Source organism: Mauremys mutica, chromosome 13, assembly GCF_020497125.1.
Source record: "Mauremys mutica isolate MM-2020 ecotype Southern chromosome 13, ASM2049712v1, whole genome shotgun sequence".
Taxonomy (NCBI): domain Eukaryota; kingdom Metazoa; phylum Chordata; order Testudines; family Geoemydidae; genus Mauremys; species Mauremys mutica.
The window spans coordinates 5,011,196-5,025,890 of record NC_059084.1 but is presented as its reverse complement, the minus strand read 5'-3'; the positions used below and the strand labels follow the sequence as shown (position 1 = coordinate 5,025,890).

Below are 14,695 nucleotides of genomic sequence, written 5' to 3'. Positions count from 1 at the left end.
TCCCACCAGTGCTTTTTACGGCTTCCTTAAAATAAGAAAAACAAAGAAACAGACTGTGTCTCGCTCACTGTGATATATGTGATCAGTTTGGTTCTGGCCATCAGTCTGACCTCCCCAATTCCCAAAACCATGCCTGGGCTAGAAGAACACTGGCCCAAATCCTCAGTGGTATTTAGGCACCTAACTCCTGGTGACATCAATAGAAGTCAAGCCCCTAAACACCTTTTGAGGAACTGAGCCCCTATTTCTTCCCCAGCATGTGGTAACCACCTGTCTCGCTGCCTTCTGAATGGGGTTAACCAGTTCACCTAACTCCTCAGAATATGAATTACTTGGTCACGTAGCAGAAACCTACCAGGAGTCCTTGTAACAGTTTCATCCATAACTGAATATAAACAGCCACTGAGGACTAGACATTTTCTATTACAGGGCATGAAAGCCAGGCCTGCATGAATGTATTCTTGCCATTATCACATCTCTAGCAATAAAGGATAGATTGGGTTGTTAAAAACTGCACTGATTAGACCCTGTAGAACATCTGCACCTGGGTTTCCCTGAGACTGCAGAACTGAACATTTCTGTGTTAATTTCCATATGCAGAAATGAGAGTCCTGCTTCAAGACCTCCTCTCTCTATAACCTTTCCCTTGAACATTGATAACTTTTAGGGCCTGATCTTTTAAGGTACCAAGCCTGGATGGTGCTAGGCACCTTGCAGAGGGTGCCCAGCATTTTGCAGGGGAGATAAATTTTAGCGAGTGCCTTTTAGAGTTCATCCAGGGCACCTTTTTCAAGAGATCCTCTCCAAAAACTGCATTTTCAATTTCAAAAAGAGCGTTGTGAGGCTCTCACGCGTTTGATCTGATCAACATGCAAATTAGAGCAATTAGATATATTGAAGTGAAGACAGCTTAGCGTTTTGGCTAACGGCTCTTTGATATGAAGAATTTTCAATATAAATTCAATTCCAATGGGGTTTGAATGTGCTACCTTTGAAATACAAAGCAGACACATCTTCTGTGCACCAGAGCACCAGTGTTTGCATAAGGTCCTTGGGAATTTGAGGATCTTCACTTGGACATCAAAGGTCATCCGTATTTTTCCAGGCATGCAGTAGAAATATGCAATACCAAGCACGTGTGATAAAAACAGCACTGTACTGGATAGAAGAGCTGTCAAGTTCAAACACATTTCATTGCCTGGAGTTCATCTCTGTGTAGAAAAGCAAAGCAGAAAGAGAAAAATGGCTCTGTTTTAGCTAAACATTTCTCCATACAAACTATTAAAATGATTTTGTACATTGTTTTACGTCATAAGAACACAGGAGTAGAAGAGACCTCCTGCATCATCAAGTTGGATCTCCACTGTTTGGTAAACTCAAGGCCAAATCCTAGATCCCCCTCACATCCAGTCCTATCTAGAAAGCACCAGTGATTGAAAGCACTCAGTCGGGGCCCACTCTGAGCATCCATTTGGCATGTTAGTCAGAGCTTTTTTACTGAAAGACAGACCCTTTACAAAGAGGGTCAGACCCTGAAGGGTGTATGTAACATTATGTCTACACTGCAATGTAAGCCTGGGGTTAGTGAGACTCAAGTTAGCTGACCCGTGTTGGGGAACCCTGGGCTTGCGCATCTACATTGTATTTTAACCCTATGTTAAGTGACCAGTTAGCCAAGCCCCCAGCCCAGCAATCACTACGCGGTGTTGCTAACTCTTCAGATGAGACTTGTTTTTTTAAAGCCTCAACTGCTGCAATTGGGAGATTGCATGAGAATCTCAGCTTTCATTTCTGCAAGTTTCTAGTCCTCGTGATTGCAGAGGAAAGCTCGAAAATGTGGAGTGAATGAACCAAAAGGATCAGGAAACAGAAGGCAAAGATATGAACCCAAAAATTATTATTTTTAAAAAATCTCACACTTTTAAGCCAATCTCTTGATTTTGGGGCCCTGAGTTTTGAGTGCGTGGGGTTAGCAATACAGCTTACGCATGTGTTTATCTTTACACGCGTGAACAGTCCCAACAATTTCAATGAGAGGTTTTCAGTATCCCTTTTAGATTCTGATCCTGCTTCTAGTGAAGACAACGGGGGAATTTTACCATTGACACAATGGAAGCTGGCCTGGGTGCTTTTATGACATCCATTTCAGCCAAGCATCAGGCTGTGCTTGGCTCAGTTTACGGCTTACATTGCTTTTGTTCTTTAAACAAACTGTTTTCTTTCTTTTCCTTCCTTACTAGCTTCGACTATTCCCTGCAATCTGTCTGCTGCTGTAGAGTTTTCAGCATACCCCTACAGTTTCGGATGTCATTTTCTATAATGATGTATTTAAAGGAAATGATACCACACACAGAGGCATTTTGGGACGATTATGGGACATGGTAGGCAGAATCATTAGACATGAGTCAACCAGCATTAATTGGTTTGTGTTTAGCTGTTCAGCGGGAGTCTGTTTGTCTCTTCTGATGTGTTTTATTAGACTTTTTAAAGGTGTATTTTCAAGAAAATAGTATAGACCCAAATTTCATGAGAGGGTTGTGGAAATAATTAACTTGGATCTAAACCACATGGTCAGGGGCAACCCTACTCCTGCACTTCCATGATTCTATTATTCCATTTACCAAATTACTTGTGTGGGATTTTTATTTATTTGGTTAGTTGCAACTGCTGTAATTGCAGTAGTTTGTAAGTTACATACATTTTCTCTTTTTTATATACAAGTTTAAATGCTAAAACTGGCTCAGGCACACAAGCATAGTCCATGAATCATAGTCCATGAACCCCTTACTTCCCCTTATAACTCAAAAACCGTACCAACCAGGGGAAAAAGTGGAAATTGCTAAAACCTAAACAAGAACAAAAAATCAAAAATACAAACCCTACCCCAAGCAGAGTTTCCACTTGGGGAACGAAAAGAGAGAGATACCAGAGACACCATGAAATACACTATAGACTTCACTACTGCTATTGATTTTATGTGGAAGGCACCCAGATATGGTGGTGATTGGAGCAGGATAGATAGATTTGAAAGATATGCTTCGCATGCTTTCATTCAAAGCTATGTTTGTATGGCAAATCCTCTGGTGGGACTACAAAATGTTCTATATCTTTCATTAAGTTCTACGTTAAAAATACATGAAAAGGGAGAAAATACAAAAATCTACGTTATACGAATACAAACAAGATGTTTCCTTCATTTATATATTTTAAATTTCAATTCGGACTTTTTTTTTTCTTGCTTGCATTTAAATATTCCTCTGCAGTATTCAAAACACAAACACTGAAGCAGGTCTCCAGGGACAATTTAGGCCATAGTATTTACTGTGTCCTGACATGATTGCTGCTCACCTTGTCATATGAGTTATTACACCGTGCCCTGTAAAAGACTGTTAAGCAAGAACAATGTATTACTGTTTGTCACAGCGTATTCACATCTCAGTGCACAGGCAATGGTGCACATTGCTCCTTGTAATGAGATGGCAGCGCACTCCTTGGACTGATGGGTATGGAACAACTGGGAGGTGCAAGTTATGCAGAAGAGCATGACAAATAAAGGAATACAAATGTGGGTGAGGATAAAAAGAATATATATGAACTCTTGGAACCAGATCCTCAGCTGGTGTAAACCATTATAGCTTCAGAGTGCTCGCTATAATGCCGATTTATGCCAGATGAAGGATCTATGCACAGTAGAAATCGAAGTCTATAAACTCAGCAATGGACATGCAGAATGGAAGGAAAAAAAGGCAATGGAAGAAAGAATCCTGAAGGATCGCACCTGGTAGAGAGAGAAAGTGTTAGAAGAAAGAAGCAGCATTTGGAGTGGTAAATGTTAAGCACAGGAGAGTGGTGAATGTGATTGTGGGTAATTCTTCTGTGAAAAAATTAAGGTTGACTTGTTTCTAGGGTGGACTCGGCTTGCCTTTTACTTTTCTTCTGTTTCCTGGGCTATTTTTAAATGGCACATCTCTGTAATAAGATTCAGGCCAATGGGGGCTGCAGGAAGTGACGCAAGCCGAGGGATGTGCTGGCCGCCCTTCCCGCAGCCCCCATTGGCCTGGAGCGGCGAACCGCAGCCAGTGGGAGCTGCAATCGGCCGAACCTGCAGACGCAGCAGGTAAACAAACCGGCCCGGCCCACCAGGACCTTTCCCTGAATAAGCGGCGGACCAGCTTTGAGAACCACTGATCTAGTCCATCCCTCTGCCAATGCAAAGTAATTCCCTGGTATTCTCTAATGTTGCACCTAGTCCCATTTGAAATGAATGTCACAGTCTAGATCTTCATAATAATGTCTTTCCTTATCTGTATAAGAGACGTGCCTTGATGCAGAGTGACAGACTCATCTCTTACCTACAGCACTTTTTCTACTGATGCAACTCAATTCTCTTCAAGGGACTTATTCCTGTTTTGCATAGGTTTAAGTGCGGCCCATGCCAGGCCCTTAGCTTGTGGGCACAGACTCTGTGTTTAATTTGTGTGTTAAACATCAAACATCTCTATTTAGGACTGAAGTTTCCAAGGCAAAGATCAAAGCGTCTCAAGATGCAGCCCCGCATCCAGAAATGTCAACATGGAAGTATGTAGCTGCCACTTTGGAAATATGAGCCTCAGGAGACTTTATAAATGAACGCAGAATAATATTAATAAATCACGATTGCTATTTAGAAAGGTGGCAGTCGCACTAGTACATAAAGCACTAGGCTGGGGCCCAGGAGGCCTAGATTCTAGTCCCAGCTCTGCCACTGGCCTGCTGGGTGACCTTCAGCAAGTCACGTCCCCTTTTGTGCCTCAGTTTCCCCATATGTAAAATGGGGATAATGAGTCTGACCTCCTTTGTAAAGTGTTTTGAGCTCTACTGAGGAAAAAGGATTGTAGTTAATTAGGAACTGTTTTCTGTGATTCAGGCAGTTTCTTTGCTTGGGCTTATCCAGTTTGTTCCAAATAATGCCCCATTGCACCAGCCTAAATACTTCTTCTTCCTCCTTAGGATTAGATTATATTGGTGTAAATCTGGAGTAATATCATTTATTGTTTTAAGTGGAGTTACCCCAGATTTACACCTATGCAACTGAGAGCTGAATCTGGTCCTGGGTGTTTACACCCTACAACTGTTGCAAAGGGTGACACATTTTCAGTGTGTCTCAATCTTCTCTCCCTTAACTCTTTTATACAAAGCACTTATTTATAAGGGAGCTGCAAATTATCAAGCTGTCGCCATGCAGCTCTTTTGCCATCCCTAAACATTAATTTCTAATATGTGAGTAATTGTTCTAAATGTGACATTTCAGACGTGAAATGCTGCGTTCAAGGCGTCAGTCGGCTGGATTGTATCAAGTGTGTAATTTAAATCAGTGTGTCACTAAATAAGAACATATATCTATGTCATTTTCAATCACAGCAACATAATTTAACATGCAAAACACAGGTTGCGGCTCCTGAAGGGATGGGAAAGCCTCCCGTTGTCTGCAGCGCCCTACACATATCTCCCACAGGGAGATGCAATTGTCAGTCACTCCAACTCTGTGAGGCATCGCTATTACTTACAGTGCCTTCTGCTGTTTCCAGAATGAAAAGCCACATTGAATTAGCACTTTGCACCTTCACAATAGCCCTGTGTTGTTTCAGCTGTGAAAACATGCATCCTGGTGAAAGAAGCAATGCTGCTGCAAGAAGACTGGAAAGATTGAATGGAAGCCTGGGAGGAGGAGAAGCTGGCCAGTGGTTTCAGAAAACTTCCATTCGGTGGAGAGCTAGTGAGGAAAGGAGAAAGACAGCTAGGCAATAGGAAAAGGAGAAGTGGAATACAGCACCACAGTATAGTCAGACGCAATTACTAGTGCCATTCAAGGAACTGGCCCAATAACATGCTGTTTGCGTTTGTATTTTTTAACTTCTCCCTACTCACATTATATCCACCACCCCAGAACTGACATGCCATCAGAAGAACGTGCAGGCAACTGGGCCCAAATCCTCAAAAATATTTATGAGCCTAAGTTCCCTTGATCTCACACCCAGGCTAGGCTAATTGGGCTGCTCGGACCTTGGGATGGATCAGCCAGGTTAACTCTGCAGTGAAGACATACCCTAAGGCTCCAGAAAGCTGAATGGAGTCTTTGCTAGTTTCAGGCACGTAAAGGAGTCTCTCTTTTGGTTAAATCAATTAGAACAAAGAGTATCCAGAAGAATTATCTGGGCTCAATTCTGTGACCCTGGGAACAGAAGACCCTGAGTTCAATTTCCATGTGCAGTTCTGCCAATAAACCTCAATCCTTAGTTACCTGCAACATTCCTCAGGCTAGTTCTGAACTCTTCAGTCACCTCAGGTCAGACTCTGGGAGATTTATGAGTTGTAAAAATGACTCTGAGGACTGAATTGAGAGACCGCCAAACCCTTGTGAACTAAGCCAAATTTGAAGCCACCTCTCCACCCTGGAAAGGAGTCTAACATTTCTACCGCACCACCTAGACAGCAGCCGTTAAATAAAACACATTGGCTTTGGAAATCAATGCATTCCTGAGCTTTTCCAGCAAGTCTTTTTGACTAAGCAATGAAAGGGACCATTGCTCCACATTTGCCAGCCAGGGCAGAAAACATTTTTTGATCCCGCCCCGCACCAGTGGCTGAGCCAAAAAGGAAAAAAGGCCAACCAATCATCAACGGAGCAAAACCAGCCAACCAATCATCAACGGAGCAAAACCAGTCAACCAATCGGAGAGCAAAGCCAAAAAAAAATAAGCAGAGTGATGTGTGACACAACAGTACAGTGCCAAGTTGAAGTTGGAGCCCAGGGCGACTGCCCGGCTCGCCTGCCTCTGAAACGGGACAGCTCCACATCACATCCGTCCTGGTAATCACCAGGAGCAAGGGACTGGCCATCAATTATGTCATGTATTAGGGAGCGGGTGGGTCTTTGAGTTTATGGTTACTGGGGAGAGTAGGCAGAGGGGGGTTCCTTGAAAAAAATCACCAAAAAAATGTGTTGCGTAATTTATGGGCAACCCGCAGATGATCAGTGCAACTGACGCTGGCGCTTCTGTCAGTGCCTTGACAGCATTTTTTTTTTCCAAACAGCTTTGCCTTGCCAGCCAAGAACCAGGCTGTGAAAATAAATAAATAATACTGGGCTGAACCTTACAGCCAGGAGGAAAGATCATTTTTCTTGTACAATGAAGGACAAGCTGACGTTTGGAACGGATACAACCCTAACATCTTCGCCTGACGCAATGGCTGAAAAACGTCTCAAATGGTCCAAGTTGACAGTGCCGTACAACAACGTTCTTGTTGAGCTCCACCCTGGGCACAACCAAGGACCATTTTTGCATCGTGTTGATTAGAAAAAACGATTGTAGCAACCTGCATTGATAATCAGCCCAGCAAGTCTGTTGTAATGGCTCGCTGAGATCCTTGCGAAAGTTCTGCAGCCCGCTGGCTAGCAGCAAGGGAGGTGAGGGGCATGGAATCTTCAGGGACATACCATATGTATGCTACAGACAGAGCTTCACAAGCCAGGCAGGAGCAGCCTCTTTCTGAGTGGGGGACCAGATGGACTGGGCAGTAATTGTGGCATACATTCCCCGAGACTCAGCACTGCCTTCTCTGAGCAAAGATGCACAATAAGCACAGCAGGATAGAACTTATGCAGGGACATAACATGTGTGGTCCCCCTCCTTCACTGCATTTCAGCCATAGCCCCAGGGCACCCCCTATATAAAGGGTAGGGAGCCAGAGGTGCACAGCTTTGAATGTTGGAGGGTCCTTAGCTGCCTCTTTACCATTCTAGGTGTCCAGCCATAGAGCTGATCCTGCCCACCAGCTACACATGCTCAAAATAAACCTTCATATGCAAAGTGGACTCCTCAATCATATTCTCAGCAACCCTCTTTGCTCAGTAAAACCCACATTTTCCCACCAAGCCAGCTAACTCTGCAGCCATTTGCCAGACTTGCCCAAGCAAACTGTGTGTGCAAACAAAGTGGCTGCATTTCATCTTCTGAGGAGGCAGCCATGCAAAGTGGAGGGGTGGCTCAGAGTTTCTTCCTAAAGATTTATGTTTAAAAGTTTCATGTATTGTAGACTGGCTGGAGCATCCATCCATGCCTCTGTGACTATCATTCTTCCACAGCTTAACTGCTAGAGGCAAAACCTGGGTTTGTGTGATGGTCTGGCTGTATTTCTGCATGCTATGGTAACTCACAGTGGTAGTTTTTCTGTTGGTAAGGGCAGGAAGTGCAAGAAGTTGACAACATATTGGGTTATATATTACAGGTACCATTGACCACAGTAGGAGCAGATTGAGGCCAATGGCGACCACTTCTGAAAATCATGCCCATGATATATTTTATGGACATGTTGCAGAAACAAACAAGTCCACTGACAACCACAGGGGGCAATGTCTTTATCACTGGCGATTAGGTGAACAGGTTTTGAAGCAAGAATAGCAGCTCGGGACACAGCTGATCTGCATTTCTATGACATTGCTTGGATCTACCTAATTTCTTTTACACACTGTATCTTTGCATCTGTGTGAGGGTGAATGGGAATATGTCTGTATTATATTTATATCTATCTTCCCTCAATCATGTTTTGTCCGAGATATAAAGCCAGAGTCCAAGAACTCCTACTGAATTCCAGTAATGGCACAGAAATAACTATGGCAGAACATAAGAAAACTCATTTAAATACATCAAAACCGATGATAATAGGCAAATGCCCACCATTTCTAGCAGCAGTCTGATGATACAGGGGGGCTGTTGTTAGAAAACCAGCTGTTTCTGCTCAGCAGAGAATCACTTCTTAGACATGACTGAGACGAGGCCTCAGAATGGAATATGTTCCCTGATTACTTCTCACATTGAATCCTAGATATCCCTGTCAGTGGCCTTCTTACTTAAGAGATTTCAGATGTAGCAATCTAATCAAAAGCCACTCTTGAAAGTCTTGAGTGGCGGTAATATACAATCAGTTTTGGATCAGGTATTTTTCTGCTGTTTTTCCCCCAAGCTTTTCCGTAATGTTGTTGTGCACTGTGAGACAGCTGCCAAATTCTACCCCGGAGATGTCACATTTCACTCATAGATCAAGTGATTCCAGTATTGCATATGCAATGTTTGTAAAGTGCCATAGAAATGCAAGAGGTTCTTGGTTATTGTTATTTCCCGTAGCCTCCAGACAAGAGCTGTCATTAAAAAAGATTACGAGTTTAAAACCCAGCTAGTATATTAAAAGTCTCATCTGGGGTGGGGCTCAGCCTCATTCTACAGATGAAAAAAACGGAGACAGAGAAAAATTAAGGGCCTGGATTTTCAAAAAGGTCCTTTATTTTTAGTGCCCCACTTGAGCCCACTGGGAGATGTAAGTTCTTTGTATTCATGAAAATCAGGCCCCGATAGGTCTCACGTTGAGAACCCCAAAATTAAGGCAGCCAAATTTGTGGACACTTAATAAAGTGATCATAAGTGCCACAGAGTAAAATTTTCAGAAGCACCTAATTGACTAAGGAGACTAAATCCCTTTGACTTTCGGTGAGGCATAGGCTCTAGCGTCACTTTTGGAAATGGGACTTAGTTTCCTCAGTGACTTTTGGAGTTTTTGAAAATTTGACCCATGGTCAATGTGCAAAGCCGAGGATAGAATCCAGGGGGCTGGATGAACAGCAGGTGCACGTGACCAAATCCCATGGACCTCAACAGGAGTTGTGCATGAGCATTGATTGCATGATGATGCCCTGTATGTTCCTAGTCCCAGCCCCATCCAGGACAATGCTCCTGTCTCAATCACCTGTCGTTAAAGTGAATGGAGACAGGAAACAGTATCGATGCAGAAGCAGGAAGCCAGAGACTGTGATCCCACTTCCTCAGTTCTGCAAGCTCTGGAACAAATTATCTACTCTGCTGCCATTCAGGATGAATGAAATGTGGCTAGAAAAACTGACACACTGGGTAGGGAGGAATAGTTGTTCCTGAAGCTCCAAGGGGTTGGGACTCTATTCTTTCATTGCAGAATATAAGCAGCTGCCACTGAAGTCAGCCACCATGCAGTGAATGAAGAAGAAAAGACGGAACAGCCTTAGCATAACAGAGAATCAGGACCTGAAATTATATTTTTAAATAACCCTCTCTGGGTGTATCTGTCACACGCACACATGCAACTAAGAAACAAAATTCCAGGAAATCTGACACACAGAATAGAGAGAGAATAAACTCTCTGCAAACTGTTCCCTGCTCTGGACAGCTCAGCATTTTAATCTGCTATATGCTCTGCCTCCAAAGACTTTAGCAGCTCTGACAAAGACCAAGACTTCCATTTTCTAGTGTGGGTCCCCTTTTGCCATTCAAAATCTGTTCTCGAACAACCTGAATGGTAGCCGAGGGATATCCCAGTGGGGAAAGGTAATGGTGTCCCTGGCAATTCTTGCACATTCTCTGAAAATGACCGGCTCTGGAGAATCAGGAGTCCTGGCACTCCATATTAAAAGTACCTGCCTAAGGCATGCTGTTTCTCTGTCGGTGACACTCATGTGGTAACTTGATGGTTTAAGAAAGGCTGACTATATTCATGACTAATGTTGAGATTATGGCTCAATTAGCCCTCAAATTCCACCATAGTCCCAGCCCTGCATCCTTCTGCCCCAGGGTTGTGTTAATCATTTGATCATATTCCATAAAACATGTTCCAGCCTTTTCCCCCTTTCCCGAGAGAAGAGAAGTTTCTCAAGAAATCAGGCATGGGAGGCAAGATCAGTGGAGAGAAAGCAAGAGCTAATCACCTCTCTAGCAGTCCTGATGAAGCAAAAGCAATCAGCAGCCAGCAGGAACCCAGGCAAACCGCCATATCCCACCTCACAGGAGGAAGCTGGCTTTTCTGAGTCTATTCATCACTCCATATGGACCAGATGGCAGCACGGTCCCAATATCTGGGCAACATTAGCTGTTCAGTAAACACACCGGTCTACTTTCATTATTGCTGCAATTGTGAAGAACAGAAGGGGGCTGACAGCAAAAATCAACCAGGAAAACTAGTTCCAAATGGGGCGGTGTGAACTGATCCAGTGAGTAGCTGTTTCACTGTATGCAATTACATGTGCAGTAACAGCCACATAAATACAGCACAGGATCAAACACAGCAACAGCGTAAGCCACCCGGAAAAGACACAGTTCTGCTTTCTATAAAATCAAGGAGGTGAAAGAGAGAAAGGGGCTGAGAAATGTACCTGAACCAGAACACGCTACATCAGCCTCCTCTGAGCACAGTGACAGCTGGGTCTGCCGGATGAGGCACTGGATTGGAACTCAGGAGATCCGGCTTGTATTTCAGGTTCTCGCTGTGACTTCCTGTGTGACCCTGGGCATGTCACTTAACTTCTCTGTGCACGGTTCCCCATTTGTAAAAAAGGGTGGGGGTTACACTACTTCCTGTCTCCCTCCATTGGCTGCCTTCTCTATTTTACCGTAAGCTCATCTGACACTTACCCTGTCTTTGTATGGAGCTGAGCATGGTGGGGCCTCCACACATTGTCACATCCCAATGTGCCCTGCATCCAAACATGCCTGTCCAGCCCGTGACATCTGGCAATGTAATGGGTGGCTGCATGTTTGGACAGATATTGAAAGCCCCTCAAAAAGTGCCTGCTCCATGCCAAGGGTGAAAGCTGAGGGGGAGATGGGGACCTTTTAATGAGCAGCTCATACTCATTAAAATGGGCCTTATTCAGTGTATTTGGGGAAAAGAACCAGTCACTGGGCCTGAGGGCAAGGGGGGCTGTGAATAACATGCCCCCAGTGCCTATAAGCACTCACCCTGCACAGGCTCACCAATCATGTGCCGAGACGTTTGCACGTGCTCACTAGCAACAAGGGTGTATTTTGACAGGCTAGGCACGCCCCTTCAGCCCAGCGTGCACAAACCCCTGGGTTCAGACAGCCGGAACCAAAACCAAGCTGTGAGGCCAAATGGAAAATCCCAGGCACTCCCTCTCCAGAGATGTCTTGATGGAATTAAAATGCCCAGGTTCAAATGTGGCAGAGATACAAAAGCAACCTGCAGTCCACTCCCATTTGCCAGGCCCTTGGTGATATGGTGGGAGGACCCCTGCACCAGTTACTTCCCAGGTGCCATAAAGCCAAACGGGGAGGGCTAGCTCAGTGGTTTGAGTATTGGCCTGCTAAACCCAGGGTTGTGAGCTTAATCCTTGAGGGGGCCATTTAGGGATCAGTGGGGAACCTATCAGGGGCAGTACGTGGTCCTGCTAGTAAAGGCAGGGGACTAGAGTCAATGACTTTTCAAGGTCCCTTCCAGTTCTATGAGATAGGCATATATTTGTTTTTATTTATAAGCCAGAGCACAATCCCTTCTCCTCAATGGATTTTTCTCACAATGTGCAAAAAGGAAACCACCAAGCTGCTGCCTCCCTCCTTATTGTCCCGCTGCCCACTTCTCTGTCCTCCAGGGAGGCCTCTGCAGACAGCAAAGCATCATTCAGCAGCACCAAAATGATTCATGTTACAATCAGCAAAAGGTACATGAGTCATTTTCATCATCACCGCCCTGCGGCATGGCGAACTAAGGAGAAATGGAGCTGGAAATTACCCTCAGTACCCAAGGAGGTGGAGCAGCCTGCAGACATCACAGTAGCAGAACAGTCAGTTATCAACCCTCAAAACAGCATCCATTCACCACCTGTAACAGCCAGTGATTGCAGTCCACACGAATTCTTCACCATTTCAATCTCCCAGCACTGACTGTCTTTCACCTCACTCTCTCTCCCTACCCATTTCTTCCTCCTGCCTTCCCTCTGTCTTTTCCCTCTCCCTACCCTCCAGTGCCAGGACGGATGCTGGTCTCCCATGTATTGCCCTTAGTATTCAGCTGTGGCACTGGCTGGTGAAAGAAAACAGGAGTCTACAGCTGTTTCTCATAGGGGAGTTCCTAGTGCATAAGAATCCAGTTAAAAGTGGGTTGCTCCAAACGAAAGACTCATTTGCATTGTATTTGAATATTTGTTTGAATTATTTTGAAGTGTTTTTTTTCCTTGAAATTCTCTGCCCCGGAGAGTATTTAGCAAAATATATATCGCCATCAATAAAGGACTCAACTGTAGAGCTGCGCAGGATATAGCCAACTCCTTAGAGCACTCACCTGGGATGGATGTGATCCAGATTCAAGTTCCTGCTCTGAATCAGGCAGAGCAACAAGCTGCACCTTATTCTTTCACATCCCAGAGGAGTGCCCAACCAATTGGCAAGTCTGGGGTGGAGCGAACTCTCTCAGTCTTGCTTGTGTTTTTTCACGGCAGATTTCAAAAGGTCTCAGTTTTGTTCCAATGTGGAACAAAAACAATTCCCCAAACCTGGACATTTTTCACAAAGTGGAATTCTTGTGTTCCAGCCAGCCAGACCAACCCAGTCCGAATTTTGCTTCATCTTTGAATAATTATTTCTTCTTAGCATGTATTCTCCGGTCGTTTCTTAAATCCCATTCTGTCCTCAAATGTAAACCATGCGATCATCATCAAGCCCTGTTCATGATGGATCCAGTTAGTGTCAGAAATGAAAGAAAAGTAGGGCCATAGTTTCAAGAAAGGCCTTTAAGGCCCCAGTCCAGTGGGCCCCGGCCCCTATGTGGGCTCTGACTGGGCATGAGTTTGAAGGACCAGGGCCTTCATTTATATCTGCAGGTTTGCATGCACAGGCATTTGCACCCAAGAAAGAGCTAACCTGGGCATGGCAATGAGGAACACAGGCCGCCCTGCACAAAATGGTTAAAGAGAGAGGGGCACTGAATTAACACCATGACCCTTTCTGCCTGATTCCTTTGGCAATGTCACAATGTGCTGCCAGCAATCTGACAGGTCACTCATTGCCATGGAAATGACTGTGATGCAACAGACACAGGATTGTAGCAGAAATCAAACAGGAGACAGGAGTTGCTCTTTAGTGAGGAGAAATCTCCTACTGATACCCAGCTAGACCATCTGCAGTGATGGAAAAGGGAATACAGGAAAACTGTGCAACAGTGATGTGGTAGCAGAAATCAAACAGGAGACAGGAGTTGCTCTTTAGTGAGGAGAAATCTCCTACTGATACCCAGCTAGACCATCTGCAGTGATGGAAAAGGGAATACAGGAAAACTGTGCAACAGTGATGTGGGTGTTGGGGAGTTGGTGTTAGAGAACTCAGTCCACCCACAATGGTGCTTACCTGCTTTGCTGGACCTGGACCAGAGTGCTCAGCACATTCTAGGAGGTGGTCCAGAGGATGTCATCTTGAACCTACTAAGACCAATGCAAAGACTTCCACTGATTTCACTGGGCTTTGGATCAGAACCATGCACAGATTTTCATACTTGCAAGGCAAAACTGAGAGTCTCTTTGCACACCTGATTTGCTCACTCTTGTGACAGAATCTGTTATACCATTTTAACTCACCCAAGCAGCACAGCGGCGTCATGTGAACCAAGCCTGACCCGGAACTTAACATGGCACACATTACATGGATTCAAAACTGGCTAACTGATAGTTCTCAAAATATAACTGTAAATGGGAAAGCAACATGCAGCAGGTATGTTTCTAGTGGGGTCCCACAAGGGTCATTCTTGGCCCTACCCTATTTAACATTTTTATCAATGACCTTGAAGAAAACACCAAATCATCATTGAATAAGTATGCGGATGATACAATATTTGTAGGAGTGGTAAA

The 14,695-nt window shown here is 44.4% G+C and overlaps 1 long non-coding RNA gene across 1 annotated transcript; it reads right to left on the bottom strand.

Moving 5' to 3' along the window:
- Positions 1-979: 979 nt before the first annotated feature.
- On the bottom strand, positions 980-13,798 carry LOC123348794. Its single transcript, XR_006573259.1, has 3 exons — positions 13,138-13,798; positions 5,547-5,752; positions 980-1,211 (listed from the first exon to the last, which is right to left on the bottom strand). It is a non-coding gene; the product is annotated as an uncharacterized LOC123348794 (long non-coding RNA).
- Between the last annotated feature and the right edge of the window lie 897 nt (positions 13,799-14,695).